Source organism: Balaenoptera borealis (assembly GCF_965194805.1).
Source record: "Balaenoptera borealis genome assembly, chromosome: 8".
Taxonomy (NCBI): Eukaryota; Metazoa; Chordata; class Mammalia; order Artiodactyla; family Balaenopteridae; genus Balaenoptera; species Balaenoptera borealis.
Window position 1 is genome coordinate 25,396,114 of NC_138865.1, and position 25,699 is coordinate 25,421,812.

A 25,699-nucleotide genomic window follows, 5' to 3' on the forward strand; every position below is an offset into this window, starting at 1 on the left:
GTACAACAGCAACTAACACAGTATTGTGAAGCAATTATACTCCAACAAAGGTCTATTAAAAAAATGAAATCACATCTAGCATGTTTTCTGACAACAATGCTTTGAGACTGGAAATCAACTAGAAGAAAAAACTGCAAAAACCACAAACATGTGAAGGCTGAACAGTATGCTACTAAACAATCAATGGATCACTGAAGAAATCAGAGAAGAAATAAAAAAATACCAAGAGAAATTAAAAACAAAAATGCAACAATCCAAAATCTAGGGGATTCAGCATGTTAGTTCTAAGAGGGAAGTTTATGGGATTAGACGTCTACTTCAGGAAACAAGAAAAATCTCTAATAAACAACCTATCTTACATGTAAGGAACTAGAAAAGGAAGAATAAACAAAAACAAAGTTACTAGAAAGAAGTTCATCATAAAGATCAGAGCAGAAATAAATGAAATAGAGACAAAAAAAAGTAAAAAAAGATCAATAAAACTAAGAGCTGGTTCTTTGAAAAGATAAACAAAGTTGATAAAACTCCAGGTAGATGATCAAGAAAAAAAGAGGGCCCAAATCAGGAAAATCAGAAATGAAAAAGGAGAAGTTACAACTGATACCACAGAAACACAAAGGATATAAGAGATTACTGTGAAGAACTATTTGCCAATAAAATGGACAACCTAATAAAAATGGACAAATTCCTAGAAACATGATCTCCCAAGACTGAATCAGGAAGAAGTAGAAAATAAGAACATGCCAATTAACCAGTAATGTAATTGAATCAGTAAAAACAAAACAAACAAACAAAAATTCCCAACCAAAAAAAGTCCAGGAGGTGGCTTTACAGGTGAATTCCACTAAACATTTAGGGAGGATTTAACATCAATTCTTCTTGAACTCTTCCGAAAAATTGCAGAAGATGGAATGTTTCTTAACTCACTCTATGAGGCCAGCATCAGCCTGTTACCAAAACCAGACAAATATATAATAAAAAATAAAATTACAGGCCAATATCACTGATGAACGTAGATGCAAAAAATCTCAATAAAATATTAACTTATAGAATTCAACAATATATTAACAGTCTCATACACCATGTTCAAGTGGGATTTATCACAACCATGCAAGGATGGTTCAATATCTGCAAATCGGTATACCACATCAACAAGTGGAAGAATAAAAATCTTATGATCATCTCAACATGTACAGAAAAAGCCTCCGACAATATTCAATTTCCATTTATGATAACTCTCAATACAGTAAGTATAAAGGGAACATACCTCAACATAATAAAGGCCATATATGATAAGCCCACAGCTAACATCATTCTCAGCAGTAAAAAGCTGAAAGCATTTCCTCTAAGATAAAGAAGACAAGGATGCCCACTCTCGCCACTTTTATTCAACTTAGTTTTCGAAGTCCTAGCCATAACAACCAGACAAGAAATAAATAAATAAAAGGAATCCATATTGGGAAGGAAGAAGTAAAACTGTCACTGTTTACAGATGACATAATACTATACATAGAAAATCCTAAAGACACCATCAACAAACTACTAGAGCTCGTCAATGAATTCAGTAAAGTTGGAGGATACAAAATTAATATACAGAAATCTGTTACTTATCAATATAGTATCAACACACCATCAGAAAAGAAGTTAAGAAAACAATCCCATTTACAATCACATCAAAAAGAATAAAATGCCTAAGAATAAATCTAAGGAAGTAAAAGAAATGTACTCTGAAAACTATAAGATGCTGATGAGAGAAATTGAACATGCCACAAAAATATGGAAAGATATACCTTGTTCATGGATTGAAAAATTTAACATTGTTAAAAATGACCATACTACAAGGTGCTCTACAGATTAAATGCAATATCTATCAAAATACCAGTGGCATTTTTCATAAAACTAGAACAAATTATTCTAAAATTTGTACGGAAACCAAAAGACCCTCAATAGTCAAAGAAAATTTTGAGAAAGAAGAACAAAGCTGGAGGTATCATACTCCTGGATTTCAAATTATACTACAAAACTGCAGTATTCAAAACAGTATGGTACTGGCACAAAAACAGACACATAGATCAATGGAACAGAGTAGAAAGCTCAGAAATGAACCCACACTCATATGGTCAATTAATCTATGACAAAAGGAGGCAAGAGTATACAATGGGGAAAGACAGTCTCTTCAATAAATGGTGTTGGGAAAATTGAACAGTTACATTAAAAAAACCAAAAATCAAACTGGAGTACTCTCTCACACCTAGCGCAAAAATCAACTGAAAGATTGTAGACTTAAATGTAAGACCTGTAACCATTAAACGTCTAGAAGAAAACATAGGCAGTATGGTCTTTGACATTAGTCTTCATAATAGTTTTTTTGGGTATGTCATCTCAGGCATGGAAAACAAAAGCAAAAATAAACAAATAGGACTATATCAGACTGAAAAGTTTTGTACAGCAAAGGAAATTATCAACAAAAAGAAAATGCTACCTACTGAATAGGACAAGATATTTGCAAATGATATGTTTGATAACGGGTTAATATCCAAAATATACATAGAACACAATTCAATGTCAAAAAAACAAATAACCCAATTCAAAATGGGCAGAGGATCTGAACAGACATTTCTCCAAAGAAGACATACAGATGGCCAGCAGGCATATGAAAAGATGTTCAACATCACTAATCATCAGGGAAATGCAAATCAAAACCACAATGAGATATCACCTTACACCTTCAGAATGGTTATTATCAAAAAGACAACAAATAGCAAGTGTTGGTGAGCATGTTGCTTTGTGGTTACCAGAGGTAGGGGATGGGGGTAGGGAGAATTAGATAAAGGTGGTCAAAAGGTATAAACTTCCAGTTTCAAGGTAAATACTAGGGATATAATGTATAACGTGATGAATATAATTAACACTGTTGTACATTATATATGAAAGTTATTAAGAGAATAAATCCTAAGACTTCTAATCACAAGGAAATATTTTTTCCATTTCTTTAATTTTGTGTCTGTATGAGATGATGTATTTCACTAAACTGTGATAATCACTTCATGATATATGTAAATCAAATCATTATGCTGTACACTTAAAACTTATGCAGTATTATATGTCAATTATAACTCAACAAAGCTGGAAGAAAAAAAATTGAAGGATTAGCTTCTCAATTTCAAAACTCACTACAAAGCTATGGCAATCAAAACTGACTGGCATCAGGATAGACATATAGAACAATAGAATCAAATCGGGATTCCAGAAATAAACTCATACATCTTATGGTCAATTGATTTTCCACGAGAGTGCCCAGATCATTATAAGGATGAAAGAATAGTCTTTTCAACAATGTTGCTGGGACAACTAGATTTCCACATGCAAAAGAATGAAATTCTATCCCTGTCTCACTCTATATAAAAATTAAGTCTAAAAGGGTCAGTGACCAAAACATAGGAGGGAAAATAATAAAACTTTAGAAGAAAACATGGGTGAATCTTCATGACCTTGGATTTGACAATATATTTTTAAGCATGACACCAAAAGCATGACACCAAAAGCACAAGCAACAAAAGGAAAAATAGATACATTATATTTCATCAAAATTAGAAACTTTTGTGCATCAAAAGATCTAATCAAGGAAATGTAAAGACAACCAACAGAATGAGAGAAAAAAATTGCAAATCATATATATGACAAAATATCTAGTGTTCAGAATATGTAAAGAATTCTTATAATTCAACAACAAAATGACAAGATTTTTTTAATGGGCAAAAGATTTGAATAGACATTTCTCCAAAGAATATATGCAAATGTCCAACAAGCACATAAACAAATGTTCAATATAATTCATCACTATGGCAATGCAAATTAAAATCACAGTGAGATACCTCTGTATATTCTCTAGAAAGCTAAAAGTGGATAAACAATTTTTAAAAACTGACAATAGTAAGTTCTGCTGAGGATGCCAGTCAATGGGAACTCTCATTGCTAGTGAGAATGAAAATCTGTGTAGACAATTTGGAAACAATTTTCCAATTTATTAAAAATTTAAACATATACTTAACATGATTCCAGTATTTCACTTCTAGGTATATACCCAAGAGAACTGCAAACATATATTCACACAAAGACTTGTACTTTAATGTTCATATTATCTTTATTTATACTGTCTACAAAACTGGCAATAATCCAAATGTTCATTAACTGGTGAATGGATAAACAATATTGTGGTACCTCCATACAATGTAACACTACTCAACCACCAAAATGAAGAACTGACTAGACAGACAAGAACATGGATGAATCTCAAAAGCATTATGCTGAGTGAAAGAAGCCAGACACAAAAGGCTGCATATGAATTTGTTTATATGAGATTCTGGCAAAAGCAAAACTATACTGACAGAAAAAAGATCAGTGGTTGCCAGGAAATGGGAGTGGATTGAATGAAAACAGGCATAAGGGAATATTTGGGGATGATGGAAATGTTCTACATCACAATTGTGGTGGTGGTTATATGATTGAGTATATTTGTCTACACTTATCAAGCTGTACAGTTAAAGTGGCTATATTTTATTGACGTAAATTATTTCTCAATAAAGCTAATTTAAAAAATCATATCCAGAATCTATCCCTTTGTTACTATTTCACTGTCACCCTGGGCTCTTGTTCAGACAATTGAATTTGCCTCCTCACTGAAGCCCCCTACTGTCCATTTTCCATACACAGCCAGCAGGTCCTTCAACTCTTGAGAGTAGCCAGATGGGTCTTTGTAAACATACATCAAGTCTCATAATCTCTCCATTTAAATCCCTACAGCAGCTTCCTATTTTGCTCAGAAGAAAACCCACACTCTTCTGTGGCCTCTAGGGCCTCTACTCCCCATATGAATTGATAAAGAAGATGTAGTATATATATAAAATGAAACATTACTCAGCCATAGAAAATGATATCTTGCAATTTGCAACAACATGGATGGACCTAGAGGATATCATGCTAAGTGAAATAACACAGAGAAAGGCAAATACCATATGATTTCACTTATATGTGGAATCCAGAAAAACAAATGAACAAACATAACAAAACATAAACAGAGTTATAGATACAGAGAACAAACAGGTGTTTGCCAGAGGGGAGGGTGGTAGGGGGAGAAAAGATTAGGTGAGCGAGATTAAGAGGTACAAACTTCCTGTTGCAGAAAAAGAAAAAAGAAAGAAAAGAAAAAGAGATAAGTCTACAATCATGGTAGGATATTTTACCACATCTCTCTTGGTAACTGATGGAACAAGCATAAACATATCTGATAGAGTATAAAAGATTTAAACAACATGAGTAAAATTGAGTTACTTGCATGATAAATGAGACTTAGTCTATCTTTATTTTGGTAAAGATATTTTGGCTTTATTTTGAAAAGCATTTGACAATGCTTTTCATGATAACCATGTGATAAGAGAATAAATGCAAGTAGTGTGAGTAGAAAGGAAGATTTCAGGGAATGAAACAACTCAAGGAGTTTGTGGAAGCTCTTTAATACCAAAAGTTATGTTCTTGCTTTAGTCTCTATTCTATTGAAATCATACATAAAAAATACCAGTGATGACAGCATTAGATTCAAAATTCTTTTAATGGTTTGAAACATTGGCTGAATGGTTTGAAACTGAATCTGTGAGATGAAAACTTAATTGGTATAAAGGCAAAGTTTTGTATGTTGCATTTTTTAGTGTGAAAATGGTTTAGTATTTAAAAATTGAGAAATAGGGACTTTCCTGGTGATGCAGTGGTTAAGGATCTACCTGCCAATGCAGGGGATGTGAGTTTCAGCCCTGGTCCAGGAAGATCCCACATGCTGCGGAGCAACAAAGCCCGTGTGCCACAACTACTGAACCTATGCTCTAGAGCCCGTGAACCACAACTACTGAAGCCCGCATGCCTAGAGCCCATGCTCCACAACAAGAGAAGTCACCGCAATGAGAAGGCCAGGCACCACAACGAAGAGTAACCCCTGCTTGCCGCAACTAGAGAAAGCCCGCGTGCAGCAACAAAGATCCAACGCAGCCAAAAATAAATAAGTAAATAAATTTATAAAAATTGAGAAATGACACACACACACATACACACACACACACACACACACAAGTGCCTAAGTCAGTGACTTTTTGCTTATGTGTACACACATCTAACCAAGTCATAGACTATTTCCAGCACCCTGGAAAGCTCCTTCATGCCTCTTCTCAGTTAACACCCTCCCCAACAGAGGAAACCAATATTCTGCCTTCTATTATCATTTGTAAGTGTTGCCTGTTCTTGAACATTATATAAATGGAATCATCCATACATGTGTACATATATTTATATATATGTGTATAATGTACATATATACATCTATCTACTCTCATCTGTTTGTCTATCTATCATTGATCTGTTTATGTATTATGTATATATTGTATGCATGTGTCTATCTTTCTATCATCTATCTTTCTATATAACATCTATTTATCTATTATCTATTTATCATCTATCTACTATCTAGTTAGCTAATTAGCTATCATCTGTCTGTCTTATTTGTCTATATCTATATCTATCTGTCTATCATCTATCTATCTATCTATCTACTTATCTATTTATCTGAAGGAAACTAGGTCATGCTCATAAAAAAATAAACAGCATCACTTTCCAGGAACCGAAGTTACCTGTCAAAATAAGCCCAAAGGAAACTTAGTGTTGAGGTTGAACTGTAGCTACTTGAAGTGGCTGGCTGAGTGAGTGAGAGCTGCTCTTTTTACAAATAACTAGAAAGGCATTCAAGACATTATTATCAAACTGAGCATTTCTCCCTGGTATAATCAGAAACAGGGTAAAAGACATGAAAAATGCTCTTGCCATGTGATGCAAAGTTATTCAACTCCACATCCAGAACACTCCAAAGCATCTAGCCTGTGTCTAGGTCATGTGTCCCACTCACTGGTAGTGACTGCTTTGGCATTTCTCATGATGTTCTGATGAGGGTCCTATGGCTGAGGTCCCTCAGAAGACACCTCTGCCCCTGGGTCTGTCTCAGTGCTTACCAGGCCTTTGTGTCCCAGATATGGTTCCTTTCTAACTCACATCTCCAGAATATAAATGGATGCAGTATTGTGCCCTCAGGCTGCTGGCAGAGCTGCAGAATCTCTCCCTGGACTGGCCTGTACAATCAGGGAGGGCCTGTGTGCTTTTTGATATGGCAGGTGTGAGCCATTGTCATCTCATTGCATAGAGCAGAGTTGTGACCCATCCCAGTTCCCACTCCCTAAGGCGCAGAGCTCACCTGACTCAGGTTTGCCTTTCAAAGTTTCCATTTCTAAGGGGTACACACTGTCCCCTAAAGCTTCCTGATGGCCCTGGGGGGCTTATTTTTCTGGCATCTCTGTGCGCACAGTGCAGGGCAGTTCCAGAGGAGAGGAAGGCTGTGAAATCAAAGAGGCTGCTACCCTGACCCATGGACATGAGTTACTGCAGGCAGAAGCTGAGGAAGGTGCCTTCAGGCCCGGCAGGAAGTCCCCACTCTGAGTTTGGCCCTGAGTTCAAGGTTAATGACCACCTGGAGAGGTGAGGCCCAGATAGCAGGGCTTCAGCCAGTTAGCCCAAGGTCTGAGCGTGTCCTGTTGCAGACCTGCAGGTGTGTGCAGCCAGAAGTCCAAGTGTGCTTGAATGTGTCCTGGCCTTACCCTGCAGGACACACGTGCTGCCCTCCTGAGCTGCCATCTACAGACCATGACCTGCAGGTTCTGAAAGTGTTCAGCCAGCAACTGGGTCTGGAAACCCACCTAACTGCTGACCATCCTTTATATCCAGTTCTGGTATGTTCCAAAAGAAAACAACTGTGCAAGTTGTTCTGTTTTTTTTCCTTTACTCTGAGGAGAGAAGGTGAGGAAAAATTTGTTCTTAGTGAGTAGCACAGAAAAGGAGACTTTATCTTCCAAGACAGTTCCAGATGTTGTTGGGTGGGGTCCTGTCTCCCTCAGCCAGGCAGATCTGGTGCTCCCTGGGTGGGACTTCCAAAAACTGGGGAAACTCTAGAGAAGATCAGATGCCAGGTGCTGCAGGGCAGAGTGAGCACATGCTCTCAAGAGTTCACATGACCCCCAGGGCTGCTGAGATGGAACAGGTCTATGACCAGCCTGAGATCCTCAGCATGGGCAGGCTCACAGGAAGCCAGGGCCCTTGCTCACAGTGAGCTCCATCCTGCCTCACACATCCCAGAGTCCTGGGCATGCAGGGTGGGTTGGCTGTTAGATGCCTGTTGAACTTCATTTTCAAAACATTTCTGCCCTCCTGTGTTCAGGAGTCTGCATGATTCGCCTTTTTCTAGAAACTTCACAGCCAACCTTCCAATCCTGAATCCTCTGCCTTCAAATATACCCAGAATCTACCCACTTCTCACACCTCCTTCTCAGCCATTGAGCCCTCACAGTCCCTGTCGCACTTCTTTCCTCACCCCCACACAGTCAGACGCAGCCGTTCATCTGCTTACAGCCTTCCAGCAACTTCCAGAGTCCTCACCTCAGCCTTTGGCTCCCACTTCTACCCCCTGTCCCAGGGCCTCTTTTGCTCCTCAACCGTGTGCACATCCCCCTCAGGGCCTTGGCTCTTGCTGTGCCCCCTCCTCATCTCTGTAGAGTTTTGCATGACTCTCCTTCACTGCCCTTGAGACTTTGTTTAAATGTCCTCACTGAGCCATCCCTCTGACCAGCTGCCTGACACTGCCAAGCTCCACACCCAGTACTCACCACCTCTTCTTCATTTTCCTCCACCACACTTAAGGCTGTCTGACAGACACAGTTTACTTTTCTATGTGTGACTATCATCTTCTGTGCTGAAACTCGGTCTATGAGGGTGTGGCTTGCTTAGTTCCCACCATATCAACAGCGCCCAGCACATAATTGACAGTGGATGCTCAATAAATATCTGCTGAATGACTGAAGAAAGGAGGAAAAGAAGGAAGGAATAACAAGGAGGGGCAGTGATCATCTTCATTTTGCAGAAGAGGAAACCGAGACTCAGAGATATCCCAGTCACACTGCTCATTACTAAGATGGCAAACTCTCAGCAAGTCAGAGTGAGAGAGGCTGTTAGAGACACCCTCCCTTCCCCCACCACTAAAAACAAACCTGCCGCCCAGCCAAGAATACTATGGATGGCAAAACTGTCCCTTAAAAATGAAGGAGAATTTGCAACAAAATGAATGGATATTGAAGGCATTATGCTAAGTGAAATAAGTCAGACAAAGACAAATACTGTATAATACACCTATAAGTGGAATATTAAACAAAACAAAAGAAAAAACCAAGCTCATAGAAAGAGAATAGATTGGTTTTTTTGGGGGGGGGGGTTTGGTCACACCACGAGGCATGTGGGATCTTAGTTCCCTGACCAGGGATCGAACCTGTACCTCCTGCAGTGGAAGCACAGAGTCTTAACCACTGGACCACCAGGGAAGTTCCCAGATTGGTTTTATTGGGGGTGGGTGAAATGGGTGAAGGGAATCAAAATGTACAATCTTCCAGTTATAAAATAAATGTCATGGGAATGCAATGTACAACAATCCTTCTTCAGGGTATATATCCAAAAGAAATGATATCTGCACTCCCACGTTGATTGCAGCATTATTCACAATAGGCAAGATAGAGAATCACTCTATATTTTCATCAACAGACGAATGGATAAAGAAGATGCGATTATACCGAATGGATTAAGGAAGATACGATTATATCTTCTTTATCCATTCATCTGTCAAATACACACACACACACACACATACACACACATACATATATATTCCTGCCATTTGTAACAACATGGTGAATCTGGACGACATGATGTTAAGTGAAATAAGCCAGATACAGAAAAACAATTACTGCATGATATCATGTATATGTGGAATCTAAAATTAGTCATAGAAGCAGAGAGTAGAATAGTGGTTGTCCGCAGCTGGGGGCAGGGGGAAATGGGGATACGTTGGTCAAAGTTTACAATGTTTCCGTTATGAAAGATGAATAAGTTCCAGAGACCTACTGTGCAGCACGGTGACTACATTTAACAATACTGCATTGTATGCTTGTAATTTGCTAATCTTAAGCATTCTTACCATTTACCATGAAAGAAAGAAAGAAAGAAAGAAAGAAAGAAAGAAAGAAAGAAAGAAAGAAAGAAAGAAAGAAGGAAAGAAAGGAAAATGAGGAAAATAGTAATTATGTAGAGGTGAAAAATATGTTAAGTTGATTGTAGTAATCATTTCACAATGTATATATATATCAAAACATTGATATTGTTGTACACCTTAAATATATACAATCTTTATTGTTGTATACCTTAAATACATACAATTTTTATTTGTCAATTAAACCTCAATAAAGCTGAAAAATGTATGAAACAGCCTCACTGAATGGAGTGAGGGAATAAGAAAGTAACTTTGGAAATGAGCAAAGTCTATAAGACTAAAGGTAAAAGGAACTGTGTTCCTGTACACTGTGCATTGTACTCTAGTTGATAAAGCCATCTGCTCTGGGGGTATGGGTTACCAGCTCTTAAACGACTACTTATACTGGAATTGAACAATTAAATAAATAGATGGCTGATGGTGAGAGTCAGATTTCTTACTGTTGGAATGGGATGTCAAAGGTAAACCAGGGGAGGAAGCTATAATGACACATGTAGCAATGGTTAGGGTTAATGACATTAGTTAGAACACATGTAATTTAATATGGATAGAAATGGCTATGCATAGAATTATTTATAGACTTGTATAAATGTGGGTTAGTATCACACATACATTTCCTTGCTCTGTCAGTTTGGACGGCCTAAGAGCAATGACACTCTAGTAGCAATAAGCACATCAGTGCTGAGATCTTGGTTTCTAATACCTTTCTCTAATAAAGAGAAGTTGGGATCCTTGGAGAAATTGCTGACTCTTGGACTAGGGTGGGAAATATACAAAACGAGCCAGAATTTTGTAGTACCAGAAAGTAAAAAAGTGCTTTTAAAAAATCCAAAGAAAGAAAGAAAGAAAAAAACTACCAAACCCACAGTGATTTGGAGGCATGCCAAAGAGATACAGAAGCCAACTGAAAGAGCTCCAATGGCCAAAGCTGGAACAATTTGTGCATCAGAATAAAAAACTTAGAATTGACTTATAACCTAAAGTATAAAATAAATATTCATGTGAACATACTGATATAAATAAGTGATTGAATAAATAAATAAATGGGGAAAACAGACAAATCTCTTATGCAGAACTTCAAATAATTTTTAAGATAACCTGCTCTTAAGGAGATGGAACATAACTCTCCTCTTCTTAATTGCGGCTTACCCGTGGTGACTTTCTTCTAAAGAATACAATATGGTAATGGAGGGAAAAAGAATATTTACAATGGAAAAATATGACAAACACTATCTCAAATCAGGTGACCAATGATAACATCAACAGTGACAAATCATATTGATAACATGTACCCTTGCTATGAAGTGATGAGAATGATAATTTACCTCTGTGGTCTTCCTCTGAAAAACATATTACTCCATTCTAATCATAAGAAAAACATCAGACAATTCCCAATTCAGGAGTTTTCTACAAAGTCCCTGACCAGTAATCCTCAAAACTATCAAGACTTTCAAAAAAACAAAGTCTAAAAACTGTCACAACCAACAGAAGCCTAAACAGACATGACTACTAAATGTTATGTGGTGTTCTGGATGAGATATTGGAAAGTAAAAATAATAGTGGAAAATTAGGAAATCTGAATAAAATATGGACTTCAGTTAATAATAATGTATCAATATTAATTGTGACAATGAAAGGCATTAATAGGGGAAACTGAGTATATGGAAACACTCTAGTATCTTTGCAGTAATTTTGTAAATCTAAAACTGTTCTAAATTAGAAGTTTATTGTTAAAATTAATTGGGCATATTTGTGTGGATCTATTTCTGGGTTCTCTATTCTGTTCCACTGACCTGTATGTCTACTCCTCTGCCAGCACCACACTGTCTTGATTACTATAGCTGTATAGTGTGCCCTAACACTGGAAGAAAGGAAACTTCTCACTCAATTTTTTTCAAAAGGAATTTGGGTATTTTGATCTCCATGCTTTCCCACATAAATTTTAGAATAAACTAAGATTGTCTACATTTATAAAAACTTAGACCTTGATGAAATTTTGACAGTAATTGTCTTAAACCTATACATAGATTTACAGAGAATTGACATCTTTACTATGTTGAATCTTTCAATCCACAAACATGATATGTAAGTTTTCTTTCATTTCTTTCTTCAGCAATTTGCAATTTTATCACACAGATTCTTTATTAGATTTTTACTTAATTTTTTATTATCTTTTGAACAGTTACAAAATGCTATTACATTTTTGTTTTTTGGTTTCCACTTGTTTGTTAACAGTACTCAGAAATGTAATTGCTTTTTCATGTTGATCTTGTATCAAATGACATTACTGAATTCGTTTATTAGTTCTAGGAATTTCTTTAATTCCTTGGAATATCCTATGTAAACAATCATATTGTCTACAAGCAGAGATAGTTTTATTTCCTTTCCAACCTGTGTGCCTTCTATTTATTTTTATTGCCTTATTGCAGTAGCTAGAACTTTCAGTATATAATAAGAGTGGTGACAGAAGACATCTTTTAATTGTTTCCAATCATAGCAGGAAAGCATTATGATGTTAGATGTAGGATTTTTTTAAATGAAAATATTTATTAATAAGTAGGTACAAAACAGTTCATATACACTGTCCTATATGCTAATGAAGCCCCAGATCTCAGACCTTTTCAGGTGCTCCAGCCATCATCTCATATAGAAAGTGAACTAAAGGTAAATGTGACACCACACCACACAGAGGCAGATTTCTATTACACATGGTTGGCATCAGGCAAACAGTAACTCTCTTCACCGTTTCCTGGATACAGGGCTAGTAAGACCTTGAGCCTCAGGGACCATTACTAAGTGTTCAGCCTACACAACTCATTAGATTTCTTTTTATTGTGGTAAAATATACATAATATTTATCATTTAATAATTTGCAAGTGTAAAACTCATTTGCACTGTATACTTTCACAACATTGTGTAAACATCACCTCTACATATATCCAAAACATTTTCATCATCCTCAACATAAACTCTGTATGCATTAAATAATTTCTTATTCTCACTTTCACTCAGCCCTTGGTAACCTCTGTTCTACTTTTCATCTCTATGAATTTGCCTATTTTCTTGCCTCATATAACTGGACTCATACAATATTTTATTGTGTGGATTATTTTATGTTTTGGATTATTCTGTTTTTGAATTATTTCACTTAGCATAATGTGTCAAAGGTACATCCATAGAGCATATACCAAAATTTCAGCTCCTTTTTATGATTGAATAATATTCCATTATATATATACATGTATATATATATGTATACACACACACACACAATGGACTATTATAATGTCTATGTATCCATTCATCTGTTGATGGAAACTTGAGTTGATTCCACCTTTTGGCTATTGGAACAAAGCCACTATAAACACTGGTGGGCAAGTATCTGTTCAAGTCCCTGCTTTCAATTATTTGGGATCTATACCTAGAAGTGGAATTTCTGGATCATATCATAATTATGTGTTTAGCTTTTTAAGGAAACAAAAAAAAATGTTTTTCACAGCAGCTGTCCCTATTACATTTTCACCTTCAATACAGAAGGGTTCCAACTTCTCTACATACTCACCAACTCTTGTTATTTTTCATTTTTAAAAAATTATAACCATTCTAGTGCATGTGAAGTGGTATCTCATTATGGCTTGATTTGCATTTCCCTAATGACTAATAAGGTGGAACATCTTATCATGTGCTTATTATTGGATATATCTTCTTTGGAGATATGTCTATTCAATCTTTGCCAATTTTTAAATTGGATTGTTTGCTTTTTGTTGTTGAATAATAGGAGTTCTTTAACATTCTGAATATTAATCCTTGTTAGATATATGATTTACAAATATTTTCTCCCATTTTTTAGGTTGCCTTTTCACTTTCTGATAGAATCAAAATTCTTAATTTTGATGAAGTCCAATTTATCTGTTATTTTATTTTATTTGGTATCATATCCATAAATTTGCTGCCAAATCCAATCTTGTGAAGATTTTTGCCCAAAGTTTTCTTCTAAGAATTTTATAGTTTTAGTCCTTAAGTATATATTTTTCAACCATATTAAGGTCATTTTTGTATATGGAGCAAGGCAAGAGTCCAAATTCATTCTTTGGCATGTAGATATCCAATTCCCCCAGCACCATTTGTTGAAAGGACTGTCTTTTCCCCAATTCAGTGGTCTTGACACCCTTATCAAAAATCAAATAACCAAAGAGGTAGTCGACCTGAAAAAGAATTCACAGTAACGATAGTAAAGATGATACAAAATCTTGGAAATAGAATGGAGAAAATAAAAGAAACATTAAAAAAGGACCTAGAAGAATTAAGAGCAAACAAACAATGATGAAGAACACAATAAATGAAATTTTAAAATATCTGGAAGGAATCAATAGCAGAATAACTGAAGCAGAAGAACGGATAAGTGACCTGGAAGATAAAATAGTGGAAATAACTACTGCAGAGCAGAAAAAAGAAAAAAGAATGAAAAGAATTCAGGAAAGACTTAGAGACCTCTGGGACAACATTAAATACACCAACATTTGAATTATAGGGGTTCCAGAAGAAGAAGAGAAAAATAAAGGGACCGAGAAAATATTTGAAAAGATTATAGTTGAAAACTTCCCTAATATGGGAAAGGAAATAGTCAATCAAGTCCAGGAAGTACAGAGAGTCCCATATATGATAAATCCAAGGAGAAACATGCCAAGACACATCTTTTTTTTTTTTATCAGTCATCAATTTTATACACATCAGTGTATACATGTCAATCCCAATCGCCCAATTCAGCACACCACCATCCCCACCCCACTGCAGTTTTCCCCCCTTGGTGTCCATACGCTTGTTCTCTACATCTGTGTCTCAACTTCTGCCCTGCAACCCAGTTCATCTGTACCATTTTTCTAGGTTCCACCTACATGCGTTAATATACGATATTTGTTTTTCTCTTTCTGACTTACTTCACTCTGTATGACAGTCTCTAGATCCATCCAAGTCTCAACAAATGACTCAATTTCGTTCCTTTTTATGGCTGAGTAATATTCCATTGTATATATGTACCACTACTTCTTTATCCATTCGTCTGTTGATGGGCATTTAGGTTGCTTCCATGACCTGGCTATTATAAATAGTGCTGCAATGAACATTCGGGTGCATGTGTCTTTTTGAATTACGGTTTTCTCTGGGTATATGCCAAGTAGTGGGATTGCTGGGTCATATGGTAATTCTATTTTTAGTTTTTTAAGGAACCTCCATATTGTTCTCCATAGTGGCTGTATCAATTTACATTCCCACCAACAGTGCAGGAGGGTTCCCTTTTCTCCACACCCTCTCCAGCATTTGTTGTTTGTAGATTTTCTGATGATGCCCATTCTAACTGGTGTGAGGTGATACCTCATTGTAGTTTTGATTTGCATTTCTCTAATAATTAGTGATGTTGAGCAGCTTTTCATGTGCTTCATGGCCATCTGTATGTCTTCTTTGGAGAAATGTCTATTTAGGTCTTCTGCCCATTTTTGGATTGGGGTGTTTGTTTCTTTAATATTGAGCTGAATGAGCTGTTTATATATTTTGGAGATTAATCCTTTGTCTGTTGATTCGTTTGCAAATATTTTCTCCCATTCTGAGGGTTGTCTTTTCGTCTTGTTTATGGTTTCCTTTGCTGTGTAAAGGCTTTGAAGTTTCATTAGGTCCCATTTGTTTATTTTTGTTTTTATTTCCATTACTCTAGGAGGTGGATCAAAAAAGATCTTGCTGTGGTTTATGTCAAAGAGTGTTCTTCCTATGTTTTCCTCTAAGAGTTTTATAGTGTCCAGTCTTACATTTAGGTCTCGAATCCATTTTGAGTTTATTTTTGTGTATGGTGTTAGGGAGTATTCTAATTTCATTCTTTTACATGTAGCTGTCCAGTTTTCCCAGCACCACTTATTGCAGAGACCGTCTTTTCCCCATTTTATATCTTTGCCTCCTTTGTCATAGATTAGTTGACCATAGGTGCGTGGGTTTATCTCTGGGCTTTCTATCTTGTTCCATTGATCTATGTTTCCGTTTTTGTGCCAGTACCATATTGTCTTGATTACTGTAGCTTTGTAGTATAGTCTGAAGTCAGGGAGTCTGATTCTTCCAGCTCCGTTTTTTCCCCTCAAGACTGTTTTGGCTATTCGGGGTCTTTTGTGTCTCCATACAAATTTTAAGATGATTTGTTCTAGTTCCGTAAAAAATGCCATTGGTAATTTGCTAGGGATTGCATTGAATCTGTAGATTGCTTTGGGTAGTATAGTCATTTTCACAATATTGATTCTTCCAATCCAAGAACATGGTATATCTCTCCATCTGTTGGTATCATCTTTAATTTCTTTCATCAGTGTCTTACAGTTTTCTGCATACAGGTCTTTTGTCTCCCTAGGTAGGTTTATTCCTAGGTATTTTATTCTTTTTTGCAATGGTAAATGGGAGTGTTTCCATAATTTCTCTTTCAGATTATTCATCATTAGTGTATAGGAATGCAAGAGATTTCTGTGCATTAATTTTGTATCCTGCAACTTTACCATCTTCATTAATTAGCTCTAGCAGTTTTCTGGTGGCAGTTTTAGGATTCTCTATGTATAGCTTCATGTCATCTGCAAACAGTGACAGTTTTACTTCTTCTTTTCCAATTTGGATTCCTTTTATTTCTTTTTCTTCTCTGATTGCTGTGGCTAAGACTTCCAGAACTATGTTGAATAATAGTGGTGAGAGTGGACATCCTTGTCTCGTTCCTGATCTTAGAGGAAATGCTTTCAGTTTTTCACCATTGAGAATGATGTTTGCTGTGGGTTTGTCATATATGGCCTTTATTATGTTGAGGCAGGTTCCCTCTATGCCCACTTTCTGGAGAGTTTTTATCATAAATGGGTGTTGAATTTTGTCAAAAGCTTTTTCTGCATCTATTGAGATGATCATATGGTTTTTATTCTTCAATTTGTTAATATGGTGTACCACATTGATTGATTTGCATATATTGAAGAATCCTTGCATCCCTGGGATAAATCCCACTTGATCATGGTGTATGATCCTTTTAATGTGTTGTTGGATTTTGTTTGCTAGTATTTTGTTGAGGATTTTTGCATCTATATTCATCAGTGATATTGGTCTGTAATTTTCTTTTTTTGTAGTGTCTTTGTCTGGTTTTGGTGTCAGGGTGATGGTGCCCTCATAGAATGAGTTTGGGAGTGTTCCTCCCTCTGCAATGTTTTGGAAGAGTTTGAGAAGGATAGGTGTTAGCTCTTCTCTAAATGTTTGATAGAATTCACCTGTGAAGCCATCTGGTTCTGGACTTGTGTTTGTTGGAAGACTTTAAATCACAGTTTCAATTTCATTACTTGTGATTGGTCTGTTCATATTTTCTGTTTCTTCCTGGTTCAGTCTTGGAAGGTTATAACTTTCTAAGAATTTGTCCATTTCTTCCAGGTTGGCCATTTTATTAGCATAGAGTTGCTTGTAGTAGTCTCTTAGGATGTTTTGTATTTCTGCAGTGTCTGTTGTAACTTCTCCTTTTTCATTTCTGATTCTATTGATTTGAGTCCTTTCCCTCTTTTTCTTGATGAGTTTGGCTAATGGCTTATCAATTTTATCTTCTCGAAGAACCAGCTTTTAGTTTTATTGATCTTTGCTATTGTTTTCTTTGTTTCTATTTCATTTATTTCCGCTCTGATCTTTATGATTTCTTTCCTTCTGCTATCTTTGGGTTTTGTTTGTTCTTCTTTCTCTAGTTTCTTTAGGTGTAAGGTTAGATTGTTTACTTGAGATTTTTCTTCTTCCTTTAGGTAGGCTTGTATAGCTATAAACCTTCCTCTTAGAACGGCTTTAGCTGCATCCCATAGGTTTTGGGTCGTCGTGTTTTCATTGTCATTTGTCCCTAGGTATTTTTTGATTTCCTCTTTGATTTCTTCAGTGATCTCTTGGTTATTTAGTAACGTATTGTTTAGCCTCCATGTGTTTGTGTTTTTTACGTTTTTTTCCATGTAATTCATTTCTAATCTCATAGCGTTGTGGTCAGAAAAGATGCTTGATATGATTTCAATTTTCTTAAATTTACTGAGGCTTGATTTGTGACCCAAGATGTGATCTATCCTGGAGAATGTTCCGTGTGCACTTGAGAAGAAAGTGTAATCTGCTGTTTTTGCATGGAATGTCCTATAAATATCAATTAAATCTATCTGGTCTATTGTGTCATTTAAAGCTTCTGTTTCCTTATTTATTTTCATTTTGGATGATCTGTCTATTGGTGTAAGTGAGATGTTAAAGTCCCCCACTTTTATTGTGCTACTGTCAATTTCCTCTTTTATAGGTGTTAGCAGTTGCCTTATGTATTGAGGTGCTCCTATGTTGGGTGCATATATATTTATAATTGTTATATCTTCTTCTTGGATTGATCCCTTGATCATTATGTAGTGTCCTTCCTTGTCTCTTGTAACATTCTTTATTTTAAAGTCTATTATTTCTGATATGAATATAGCTACTCCAGCTTTCTTTTGATTTCCATTTGCATGGAATATCTTTTTCCATCCCCTCACTTTCAGGCTGTATGTGTCCCTAGGTCTGAAGTGTGTTTCTTGTAGACAGCATATATATGGGTCTTGTTTTTGTATCCATTCAGCAAGCATGTGTCTTTTGGCTGGAGCATTTAATCCATTCACGTTTAAGGTAATTATCGATATGTATGTTCCTATGACCATTTTCTTAATTGTTTTGGGTTTGTTTTTGTAGGTCCTTTTCTTCTCTTGTGTTTCCCACTTAGAGAAGTTCCTTTAGCATTTGTTGTAGAGCTGGTTTGGTGGTGCTGAATCCTCTTAGCTTTTGCTTGTCTGTAAAGCTTTTGATTTCTCCATCAAATCTGAATGAGATCCTTGCTGGGGAGAGTAATCTTGGTTGTAGGTTCTTCCCTTTCATCACTTTAAGTATATCATGCCACTCCCTTCTGGCTTGTAGAGTTTCTGCTGAGAAATCAGCTGTGAACCTTATGGGAGTTCCCTTGTATGTTATTCGTCGTTTTTCCCTTGCTTCTTTCAATAATTTTTCTTTGTCTTTAATTTTTGCCACTTTGATTACTATGTGTCTCGGCGTGTTTCTCCTTGGGTTTATCCTGTATGGGACTCTCTGCGCTTCCTGGACTTGAGTGGCTCTTTCCTTTCCCATGTTAGGGAAGTTTTCGACCATAATCTCTTCAAATATTTTCTCTGGTCCTTTCTCTCTCTCTTCTCCTTCTGGGACCCCTATAATGTGAATGTTGTTGTGTTTAATGTTGTCCCAGAGGTCTCTTAGGCTGTCTTCATTTCTTTTCATTCTTTATTCTGTTCCGCAGCAGTGAATTCCACCATTCTGTCTTCCAGGTCACTTATCCATTCTTCTGTCTCAGTTATTCTGCTATTGATTCCTTCTAGTGTAGTTTTCATTTCAGTTATTGTATTGGTCATCTCTGTTTGTTTGTTGTTTAATTCTTCTAGGTATTTGTTAATCATTTCTTGCATCTTCTCAATCTTTGCCTCCATTCTTATGCCGAGGTCCTGGATCATCTTCACTATCATTATTCTGAATTCTTTTTCTGGAAGGTTGCCTATCTCCACTTCATTTACTTATTTTTCTGGGGTTTTTTCTTGTTCCTTCATCTGGTATATAGCCCTCTGCCTTTTCATCTTGTCTATCTTTCTGTAAATGTGGTTTTTGTTCCACAGGCTGCAGGATTGTAGTTTTTCTTGCTTCTGCTGTCTGCTGTCTGGTGGTTGAGGCTATCTAAGAGGCTTGATGGGAGGCTCTGGTGGTGGGTAGAGCTGACTGTTGCTGTGGCGGTCAGAGCTCCGTAAAACTTTAATCCACTTGACTGTTGATGGGTAGGGCTGGGTTCCCTCCCTGTTGGTTGTTTTGCCTGAGGCAACCCAACACTGGAGCCTACCTGGGCTCTTTGGTGGGGCTAATGGCAGACTCTGGGAGGGCTCACACCAAGGAGTACTTCCCAGAACCTCCTCTGCCAGTGTCCTTTTCCCCACGGTGTACCAGAGGCAGCCCCCGCCTCTGCAAGTGACCCTCCAACACTAGCAGGTAGGTCTGGTTCAGTCTCCCCCAGGGTCACTGCTCCTTCCCCCGGGTCCTGATGCGCACACTATTCCATGTGCGCCCTCCAAGAGTGGGGTCTCTGTTTCCCCCAGTCCTGTTGAAGTCCTGCAATCAATTCCCACTAGACTTCAAAGTCTGATTCTCTATGAATTCCTCCTCCCGTTGCCGGACCCCCAGGTTGGGAAGCCTGACGTGGGGCTCAGAACCTTCACTCCAGTGGGTGTACTTCTGTGGTATAAGTGTTCGCCAGTCTGTGAGTCACCCACCCGGCAGTTATGGGATTTGATTTTACTCTGATTGCACCCCTCCTACCGTCTCACTGTGGCTTCTCCTCTGTCCTTGGACGTGGGGTATCCTCCTTGGTGAAGTCCAGTGTCTTCCTGTCGATGATTGTCCAGCAGTCAGTTGTGATTCTGGTGTTCTCACAAGAGGGAGTGAGAGCACGTCCTTCTACTCTAACCATCTTGGTTAATCTCTCTGCCAAGACACATCTTAATCAAACTATCAAAAATTAAATAAAAAGAAAAAATGTTAAAAGCAGCAAGGGAAAAACAACAAATAACATACAACTGTTAACCCCATTAGGTTAACAGCTGATCTTTCAGCAGAAACTCTGAAAGCCAGAAGGGAGTGGCAGGACATATTTAAAGTGATGAAAGGGAAAAACCTACAACCAAGATTACTCTACCCAGCAAGGATCTCATTCAGATTTGATGGAGAAATTGAAATCTTTACAGACAAGCAAAAGTTAAGAGAATTCAGCACCACAAAACCAGATTTACAACAAATGCTAAAGGAATTTCTCTAGGCAGGAAACACAAGAGAAGGAAAAATCTACAATAACAAACCCCAAAACAATCAAGAAAATGGTAAGAGGAACACATATATCGATAATTACCTTAAATGTAAATAGATTAAATGCTCCAACCAAAAACATAGACTGGCTGAATGCTTAAAAATACAAGACCCATAAATATGCTGCCTACAAGAGATGCACTTCAGACCTAGGGACACATACAGCCTGAAAGTGAGGGGATGGAAAAAGATATTCCATGCAAATGGAAATCAAAAGAAAGCTGGAGTAGCAATTCTCATATCAGACAAAATGACTTTAAAATAAAGACTATTACAAGAGACAAAGAAGGACACTACATAATGATCAAGGGATCAATCCAAGAAGAAAATATAAAAATTATAAATATATATGCACCCAACATAGGAGCACCTCAATACATAAGGCAAATACTAACAGCCATAAAAGGGGAAATTGACAATAACACAATAATAGTAGGGGATTTTAACACCCCACTTTCACCAATGGACAGATCATCTAAAATGAAAATAAATAAGGAAACACAAGTTTTAAATGATACATTGAAGAAGATGGACTTAATTGATATTTATAGGACATTCCATCCAAAAACAGCAGAATACACTTTCTTCTCAAGTTTTCATGATACATTCTCCAGGATAGATCATATCTTGGGTCACAAATCAAGTCTTGGTAAATTTAAGAAAAGTGAAATCATATGAAGTATCTTTTTGACTGTAATGCCATGAGACTAGATATCAATTACACGAAAAAATTTGTGAAAAATACAAACACATGGAAGCTAAACAATACACTACTAAATAACCAAGAGATCACTGAAGAAATCAAAGAGGAAATAAAAAACTACCTAGAAAAAAATGACAATGAAAACATGACGACCCAAAACCTATGGAATGCAGCAAAAGCAGTTCTAAGAGGGAAGTTTATAGAAATACAATCCTACCTCAAGAAGCAAGAAACATCTCAAATAAACAATCTAACCTTACACCTAAAGCAATTAGAGAAAGAACAAAAAGCCCCCAAAAGTTAGCAGAAGGAAAGAAATCATAAAGATCAGAGCAGAAATAAATGAAATAGAAACAAAGAAAACAATAGCAAAGATCAATAAAACTAAAAGCTGGTTCTTTGAGAAGATAAACAAAATTGATAAACCATTCACCAGACTCATCAAAAAAAGGGAGAAGACTCAAATCAATAGAATCAGAAATGAGAAAGGAGAAGTAACAACTGACACTGCAGAAATAGAAAGTATCATGAGAGATTACTACAAGCAACTCTCTGCCAGTAAAATGGACAACCTGGAAGAAATGTACAAATTCTTAGAAAAACACAACCTCTCAAGACTGAACCAGGAAGAAAGAGAAAATATAGACAGACCAATCACAATCACTGAAATTGAGACTGTGATTAAAAATCTTCCAACAAACAAAAGCCCAGGACCAGATCGCTTCACAGAGAAGTTCTATCAAACATTTAGAGAAGAGCTAACACCTATCCTCAAACTCTTCCAAAATACAGCAGAGGGAGGAACACTTCCCAACTCATTCTACGAGGCCACCATCACCCTGATACCAAAACCAGACAAAGATGTCACAAAGAAAGAAAACTACAGGCCAACATCACTGATGAACATAGATGCAAAAATCCTTAGCAAAATACTAGCAAACAGAATCCAACAGCACATTAAAAGGATCAGACACCATGATCAAGTGGGGTTTATCCCAGGAATGCAAGGATTCTTCAATATACGCAAATCAATCAATGTGATACACCATACTAACAAATTGAAGGAGAAAAAGCATATGATCACCTCAGTAGCTGCAAAAAAGGCTTTTGACAAAATTCAACACCGATTTATGATAAAAACTCTCCAGAAAGTAGGCATAGAGGGAATTTACCTCAACATAATAAAGGCCATATATGACAAACCCACAGCCAACATCATTCTCAATAGTGAAAAACTGAAATCATTTCCACTAAGATCAGGAACAAGCCAAGGTTGTCAGCTCACACCACTATTATTCAACATAGGTTTGGAAGTTACAGCCACAGCAATCAGAGAAGAAAAAGAAATAAAAGGAATCAAAATCAGAAAAGAAGAAGTAAATCTGTCACTGTTTGCAGATGACATGATACTATACAGAGAGGATCTTAAAGATGCTACCAGAAAACTACTAGAGCTAATCAATGAATTTGGTAAAGTAGCAGGATACAAAATTAATGCACAGAAATCTCTTGCATTCCTAAACATGAATGATGCAAAATCTGAAAGAGAAATTGAGGAAACACTCCCATTTACCACTGCAACAAAAAGAATAAAATACCTAGGAATAAACCTACCTAAGGATACAAAACACCTGTATGCAGAAAACTATAAGACACTGCTGAAAAAAATTAAAGATGATAGAAACAGATGGAGAGATATACCATGTTCTTGGATTGGAAGAATCAACATTGTGAAAATGACTATACTACCCAAAGCAATCTAGAGATTCAATGCAATCCTTATCAAACTACCATGGCATTTTTCACAGAACTAGATCAAAAAATTTCACAATTTGTATGAAAACACAAAAGACCTCGAATAGCCAAAGCAATCTTGAGAAAGAAAAATGGAGCTGGAGGAATCAGGTACCCAGACTTCAGACTATAGTACAAAGCTACAGTAATCAAGACAGTATGGTACTGGCACAAAAACAGAAATATAGATTAATGGAACAGGATAGAAAGCCCAGAGATAAACCCATGCACATATGGTCACCTTATTTCTGATAAAGGAGGCAAGAATATGCAATGGAGAAAACACAGCCCCTTCAATAAGTGGTGCTGGGAAAACTGGATAGCTACAAGTAAAAGAATGAAATTAGAACACTCCCTAACACCATATACAAATATAAACTCAAAATGGATTATAGACCTAAATGTAAGGCCAGACACTATAAAACTCTTACAGGAAAACATAGGCAGAACACTCTATGACATAAATCACAGCAAGATCCTTTTTGACCCACCTCCTAGAGAAATGGAAATAAAAACAAAACTAAACAAATGGGACCTAACAAAACTTAAAAGCTTTTGCACAGCGAAGGAAACCATAAACAAGACGAAAAGACAACCCTCAGATTGGGACAAGATATTTGCAAATGAAGCAACTGACAAAGGATTAATCTCCAAAATTTACAAGCAGCTCATGAAGCTCAATGCCAAAAAAACAAACAACCCAAATGAAAAATAGGCAGAAGACCGAAATAGACAGTTCTCCAAAGAAGATACACAGATTGCCAACAAACACATGAAAGGATGCTCAACATCACTAATCATTAGAGAAATGCAAATCAAAACTACAATGAGGTATCACCTCACAGCAGTCAGAATGGCCATCATCAAAAAATCTACAAACAATAAATGCTAGAGAGGGTGTGGAGAAAAGGGAACCCTCTAGCACTGTTGGTGAGAATGTAAATTGATACAGCCACTATGGAGAATGGTATGGAGGTTCATTCAAAAACTAAAAATAGAACTACCATACGACCCAGTAATCCCACTACTGGGCATATACTCTGAGAAAACCATAATTCAAAAAGAGTCATGTACTACAAAGTTCATTGAAGCAATATTTACAATAGCCAGGACATGGAAGCAACCTAAGTGTCCATCGACAGATGAATGGATAAAGAAGATGTGGTACATATATACAATGGAATATTACTTAGCCATAAAAAGAAACGAAATTGGAGTTATTTGTAGTGAGGTGGATGGACGTAGAGTCTGTCATACAGAATGAAGTAAGTCAGAAAGAGAAAAACAAATACCATATGCTAACACATATATATGGAATCTAAAAAAAAAAAAAAAAGAAATGGTTCTGAAGAACCTAGGGGCAGGACAGGAATAAAGATGCAGAGGTAGAGAATGGACTTGCGGACATGGGGAAGGGTAAGGGTAAGCTGGGACGAAGTTAGAGAGTGGCATTGACATATATACACTACCAAATGTAAAATAGATAGCCAGCGGGAGCAGCCGCATAGCACAGGGAGATCAGCCCTGTGGTTTGTGGCCACGTAGAGAGATGGGATAGGGAGTGTGGGAGGGAGATGCAAGAGGGAGGGGATATGGGGATCCATGTATATATAGAGCTGATTCACTTTGTTATAAAGCAGAAACAAACACACCATTGTAAAGCAATTATACTCCAATAAAGATGTTTTTAAAAAAATCAAATAACCACAAGAGGTCATTTTGAGTTTATTTCTGGGTTCTCTATTCCATTCCATTGATCTGTATGCCCACATTTATTCAAGTACCGCATTGTTTTGATTACTGTAAATTTGAAGTAAATTTTTAAATTTGGAAATGTGAGTCCTCCAACTTTATTCTTCTTTTTCAACATTGTTTTGGCTATTCAGGGTCCTTTGCAATTCCATATGAATATGAAGATCACCTTTTGAATTTCTGTAAATGAAGCTGTTAAAATTTTAATCAGAATTTTGTTGAACCTATAGATTGCTGTGTATAGAATTGAAATTTTAACAATATTGAGTCTTCCTATCCATGGACACAGAATGTCTTTTCATTTATTTAGATCTTTAACTTCTTTCAGCAAGGTTTTGTAGTTTTCA